Genomic DNA, 7,390 nt, shown 5'->3' on the forward strand with positions numbered 1-7,390 from the left:
GATCAAAATGTATGGCTTCATTAAGAATGGAGAAGAGCCCTGCATCTATAAATGGGTAAATGGTCCAGTTGTGGTATTCCTTATCTTGTACATGGATGACATTCTCTTAATCAAGAATGACATCCCCGCACTACAGAAAATAAAAGTTTGGTTGTCATCACAGTTCTCCATGAAGGACTTGGGTGAAGCATCCTACATCCTAGGGATGAAGATCTATAGGGATAGATCTAAAAGGATGCTTGGGTTATCCCAGTCCATGTACATGATACTGTGTTGAAGAGGTTCAGCATGGAGAATTTCAAGAAGGGCTATCTACCGATAGGCCATGGAATTTCTCTCTCTAAGAAGGATTGTCCGACAACTCCTGAAGAGAGAGAGCATATAAGTAGAGTCCCATATACTTCAGCCATGGGATCTATCATGTACGCCATGACATATACAAGATCAGATGTGGCATACTCACTAGGAGTAGTGAGTAGATACCAATCTGATCCTAGAAAAAATCACTGAAAAGTGGTTAAAGCCATCCTTAAGTATTTGAGAAATACTAAGGACCAATGGTTGGTTTATGGCGAGTCAGATCTGAAACTTGTGGGGTTCACAGACTCTAGCTTTCAATCTGACCATGATGACAGCAGGAGCGTATCGGGTTATATCTTTACTCTGAATGGTGGAGCCATCTGTTGGAAGAGTTCCAAGCAGCATACTATGGTGGACTCTGTTTGTGAAGTGGAGTACATCGCAGCATTGGATGCCGCGAAGGAAGCTGTGTGGCTTAGGAAATTCATCAACGAGCTCGGAGTAGCACCCTCCCTTGATGGTCCGATCTTGCTCTACTGCGACAGCACTGGTGCCATAGCTCAGGCGAAGGAATCCAAAGCACATCTGCGGATGAAGCACATCTTGCGCCGCTTCCACCTGGTCCGGGAGATCATGGATCGAGGTGATGTCGACCTTTAGAAGATCGATAGAAAAGAGAACCTGGCCGACCCCTTCACTAAAGCCCTGGTGATAAAGGAGTTTAACAACCACAAGTCGAAGATGGATATTAGATACTATGCCGAGTGGCTTTAGGACAAGTGGGAGTTGTTGAGAAATATGTCCCAAAAAGCCAATCATCAAGCTGTTGACGGTTGAGCAATCAAGTATTGTAATTAATTTGTTAATAAATAAAATATATTTGGTATTTTCATCATAAGCTTTCATCTTCTAATGAACTCCGTTGTTATGATGAAGTCCTTAGGACTATTTAGATTCGATAAAGAGAGGATTTATCGATTAGTCCTTAAAACTGTTCATGACCAAATGATAGGCTGTTAATAAGGACGGTAGCTTCTATCGAGCATAGATTGCTGTAGGCCAAATGGGTTGGTTGTCCTCTTAACTAAAGAGTGTGAAGACACTGGTATGGCATACAGGTGAGATGTACTGGTACATCATCATTGAACGTGACCAACTTCAGAGTATTCTGCTGTCCAGAATGTCTCTGATGGGATATAGGTATAAGTGTCCCTTAGACCTGAGATCGCCTCAATGACTTGCAAGCAACTCATTGTGCTTTGGTACTGGACTAACTAAATTTTTAATTTAGGGATGGAAGGCTTCTGGGCACGGCCAAGTACTTACGAAGTTAGAGTGTGATCGAAATGGGATTGACCACTCCAAGAGTTGGAGAAGAATGAGTCGCTGTATTTCAATTTAGCAAAACCTTGGCCAGGATAATCCATCAGATGGATTTGATATTTTGAAATACAATGTGGACAACCTGATCAGAGTTGACAGTTGAACTCTGGGGTGTCCTATGATCATTTTGGTCAAGGAGATGAATTATATGAAAACTATATCTGCATGGGTTCTAAGGATGTTGTTCTATACATTCGACCTATCCGGTCGTTGGGTACCATTGCTAGATGGTCACTTCGATTGGTATAGAAATTTATTTTTGTACTATCGGCTTAGGTTCGAACTTATGAGGTCACACACATTAGAGTTCATAATCCGATCGGATGGTTGATCAACGATAAAGAATCGTTCTAGGGTTAAATGATCAATATGATTGACATTTAACCCAGTGCAAGTGTTGCAGGAGGATCGATTAGCAATTCGATTGCTAATTATCTTAATTTGATTAAACCAATGGGCTGAGATTAAGTCTAATTAAATATAATTTAATTAGATTTAGTTTGGGCTTGATTGGATCAAGTCCAATTGGTTTATTGGATAAACCAAGTGCAAGGAAAAACTAGTCCTAGTTCAACTAGGACTTGGGTCAATCTAATTTCTAATTTGATTAGAAAATTAAATCAGATTTAAATTTAATTTAATCTGATTAAATTATGTTTTTAATTGGATTAAGACCTATTTTAATTTTGTTGATCTAATTTTGGTTTGAGAAATTAAATTAAAACAAGTCATAAGATAGAATCCTAGTAAGACTAGGATTCCACCTTGCACCACATAAGCCTTCCCCACGCCCTCTCTCTCATTCAATGCCAATCTCCTCTTATTTTGTGTGACAAAAGCCCTCTCCTTGGTCTCTCCCATGTTCACAAAAGGTTTTCTCTCTTTTTTCTTACATGGAAGGTGGTTTGGATCAAATCAAAGAGGAATAAGTTTGGATTTCGAATTCTATGAGATAGAGTTTTAGAAATCCAAAACTCTTTCAATTTTGTACCGAATTTATCTAATTTTTTTTTGAAATTTTTGTGGTTTTTAAGGTACATATTATGCACCCTTTTTTTATGATCCATGTACAAAAATAAGGAGGAGGTGCTCAAGAGTTGGGCGCCCCTTATCTTGCCATGTTTGGATAAGCCTTGACTAGGTATTTAACCTAGACAAGGACTCTATCATATCTCTCTATATAAAATGAGTTTCTTCATGAAAGTTTTAAAGAAGATAGAGATTTGAGAGACCTTTGGGTCATCCAAAAATCAGAGAGAAAGACCTTTGGGTCGTGGAGATATAATAGACACAAGATAGGGTGTCTAGAGAGAGAAACGAGAAGAAGAAGAAGGTCTTCTTCTAGGGTTGTTTGTTTTCATATCTTTCCTCCCTCCATCTTGAGTTTTCTCAGAGCATCTCAGATAAAATACTCCTCCTCCTACTTTTCATCTTTGAAAGAGTCTAAATCAAGAAGAAGGAGGCACCTGATCAACCATCAAAGAAGGATCAGCGCAGTACTAGCATACTGTGCTGATTTCCTGAAGCAGGACTTCTGATCGATATTCGTAGGCTCATGTGGATGACTCCTAGAGGTCGGATGTATGTGCGGCTTGCAACATCATCCTCAAGCCCGGATCAGCGAGGTTAGAACGTCTAACTTGCAAGGTAATAGATCTGATCTATTGTTTAATACATACATTAGATGTAGTATAGAAACATATTGATATGATCAACATGTAGTTCATGCTCTATATATTTTAATTTTTGATTTAATTCTATGTAATAATCATGTAATAGGATCTTAGATCTAGAGATTCTCTGATTTTAGAAAATAAATTTTAATTTATTTTAGTCTTCCACTGTATGATCTTGAAAAAGTTTTAAGATCTAACCCTGAAACCCTAGATCTGGTTCCTACACTAAGGACTTCACCACAACATAGGAGTTCATTAGAAGATGAAACAATTTGTGATGAAAAATACCAAAATAACTTTTATTTATTTATAATTCATATACTAATACAAAAAGGAGCACAGCCGTCAACAGGCTGACGATTGGCTTTGAGATACTATTCCCAATAGGGGGCGCATAAGGGCCATTGCGAGGGCCTCTCCCCCCATCCGGTCTTTTAATAACTGGGTCTTCGACTTTGCTCATGTTAGGATGAGGTTCTCCTCCTGCTCCTAATATGGCTGTGGGGGCACATAAGGGCCATTGCGAGGGCCTCTCCCCCCATCCGATCTCTTAATAACCGGGTCTTCGATTTTGCTCATGTTAGGACGAGGTTCTTCTCCTGTTCCTAACATGGCTGTGGGGGCGTGTAAGGGCCGTTGCGAGGGCCTCTCCCCCCATCCAATCTCTTAATAATCGGGCCTTCATTTGTGTCAGGATGAGGTTCTCTTCTTGTTCCTGACACGCTTAGTTTCGATTGTCTGAAGGAGCTACTCCCTGTCGTTATAAGCTCATGCCAAAAGAAAAGATATGCGAATATGAAATTTTTATTTAAGATAAAGATATACCGAAGTACTAAGTCTCCTACTCTGAAGGCTTTGCTCTTGACCCAGGAGTTGTAGTAGCAGGCTGCTTTCTGCTTGTAGGCTGCCATCCGAACTTGAGCGGTCTCCCATTTTTCTTCTAACAAGTCGAGGTTGGCCTTGAGATCCTGTGAGTTGCGCTGCTCGTCGAATGCCACGACTCGCGCCGATGGAAGCTTGAGTTCAATCGGGATAATGACTTCTGTTCCGAAGGCTAAGGCAAAGGGGGTCTCCCCCGTGGACAGTCTTTGGGTAGTTCAGTATGCCCATAACACATGATAAAGCTCGTCTGCCCAAGTTTCCTTTGCTTTTTCAAGTCTCGCCTTGATTCCTTGCAATAGAGTCCTGTTGGTCACTTCGGCTTTGCCGTTTGCCTGCGGATGGGCTACTGACGTGAAGTTATGGGAGATGTTTTAAGTCCTCACAAAATTCATCAAACCTTGCTCCAGCAAATTGTCGCCTATTATCAGTAATGAGAGTTCTGGGTAAGCCAAACCTATAAATGAGTGACTTCCAAATGAAGTCTTGCACTTTAGCTTCTGTGATTTTCGCCAAAGGTTCGGCTTCGACCCACTTGGTGAAGTAGTCAACTGCCACCAGGAGGAACTTTCGCTGCCCGGACACCATGGGAAAAGTTTTAGCGAAAATTTAGTGCAGGGGCAAAATGGTAATTTTAAATCTTTTTCAAAATTACTATTTTACAGTAAAATTATTAATTAATCTCATTAATTAATACTAATTAACCCTACACTAGGATCTAAATATGATACAACAGCATGCATTTAAATTTGAAATTCAAATTTGAATCAGTAAACCTTTTACAGTACTGTGTTCAGAACACATCACCTTTTGCGGGTAGTCGATCACCGCAATCTGATCATCATCGGGGGGCTCTGATCATCACGTCATAGCCACACAAATGTCTGGCCTCTGCGGATCATCCACACGAAGCTCCCGTCTGATCAGCTCCTCACGAATGCTAGTTCGTGATTTCACCCTTTTGATGGCAGATGATGATCGAACTCCTTCGATCAATATGTGCTGACTCTTTGGATGCTCCAGATCATTTGCACGGTTGCTTGAGAGGCTGATGGATCTCTCCCTAAAATTTGGTGGACTCACGACACTCGTGGCACACCAATCTCACTTCCCAAACCCTAGGTAGAAACCCTAGGGTACACACTAGAAACCCTGCGCTCAATTTTCTTTCTTTTCTTTCTTTTTCTCTCGGAAGGTTTTGGACCTTCACCTTGCGCACAAACTTTCCTCACGCCCCAAAGTTTCTCTCCTAAAATTTCTACGCACGTCCCACCTTTCTCCTCTTTTTAAAACAACATCGAACGTGTCTTATCCGTGTGAGAGGATAAAGATAAGTGGTTGCACATTTGAATTCAAATCAAATTTGAATTCAAATGCAAAACCAACTCATCCCTATCCACTTGTGCGTGAGAAGAGAAGGGGCGTGAGTTGATTTGTGCATGGAGAGTTTACATGAGAAACATTTTCTCGTGTAAAATATGGGGTCACAGGACTGTTTGAGTTGAGCATGATTCGGATGATCTGATCAGGGTTGACAGTTTAACCCTGAGTCGTCCTAAACACAGGGGTCAAAAGAATGAATTATACAGTAACCATATTCATGTAGGTTCTGAGTGTTGCGATTGCGACTCTTCGACCTATCCGAACATCGGGTACCATTGCTAGATGGTCACTTCGATTAGTACAGGAATTGGTTCTTGTGCTACCAGCTTAGGTTCGAACCTGCGAGGTCACACACATTAGAGGTTCCTATCTGATCTGATGACTGGTGTAGAATCCTACATGTTTGGGACTCAGTGATCGAGAATCAGGATTCTCTGATCACGAGTTCCACACATTATGGGTACCGGGGTCAAGAGTCCCACTGGTTGGGACTTTTCGATCAGGGTTACATATCGATGAATTTTGATGTCTGATTGCCCATCGGGTTTGGACTCAGTATTTATGAGAGATTTAATTAGTGATTTGATCACTAATTAACTCAATTTGATTGAGTAATTATTTTTGGATCATGTCCAATTGAATTGGATTCAGTTGGGTTTGACCCGATTAGGTTAAGAGTTGACCTAATCGTCAAGATGGTTTGGTCCCTGATTTGATCAGGGGTTGGGCTTAATCAATTTTTGATTTGATTAAGATTTTATTGAGCCTAATTTAGCTTAATTTAGTTGGGTTTAAATTAATCTAATTGGATCTAACTTATTTGGTTCAATTAGGTTGGTTTAAATAATTAAACTACCTTGACCCAATCTCCATACGCCACCTCACTTCTATTGCACCCATTTGAATTCATGAGAAGGAACTTCTCATGAATTTTTTTCTCACGCCAAGCCCTTTCCATGCCCCACTTTAATGTGCCATATGAATGGATAAAGATGATTGGTTGGCCATTCAAATTCAAAATAAAGTTTGAATTTGAATGGGCAATCAATCTTTGCACCTTATCCCTTTTTTTACGCCCCATTTATTACATGAGAAAAAGTTTCTCATGAAATCACTCCATGCATAATTTAAGCCATGCCTCATGCCTTTAGTGGATAAGGGATGAGTTGGTGTCCATTTGAATTCAAAATTTGATTTGAATTCAAATGTGCAATTACTCATCTTTATCCTTTCTTTTGGATAAGACATTTAACGTTGTTATAAAATGAGGAGAAGAGTGGGGCGTGCAAGAAGAAGATTTTTGGAGAAAAATTTTGGGGCATGAGAAGTCTTGTGCGTGAGAAAGAAGTCCATATCCTTCCAAGAGAAAAAGAAAAAAAAGGAAGAAAAGTGGGTGCAAAGTTTTTGGTGAATTTCCTAGAGTTTTAGTCTGGGGTTCAGGAAGTGAGAAAGTGAGCTACGAGTATCGTGAGCCCACAAAATCTTAGAGAGATCTTTAACATCCTCTTAAGCATATCTGTTGATGATCCGAAGCATCCAAAGAATCGACAGACATCGATCGAAGGAGTTCGATCAGCATCGACCGTCAAAAGGGCTCTACAACGAGCTAGCACTCGTGAGGAGTCGATCAGACCAGGAGCTTCGTGTGGATGGTCCACAGAGGCCAGACATACTATGTGGCTGCATCGCAATGATCAGACTCTCTCGACGGTGATCAAATTACGGTGATCTACAATCCGCATAAAGGTATTGTGTTCTGAACACATTAC

Source organism: Elaeis guineensis, chromosome 1 (genome assembly GCF_000442705.2).
Source record: "Elaeis guineensis isolate ETL-2024a chromosome 1, EG11, whole genome shotgun sequence".
Lineage (NCBI taxonomy): Eukaryota > Viridiplantae > Streptophyta > Magnoliopsida > Arecales > Arecaceae > Elaeis > Elaeis guineensis.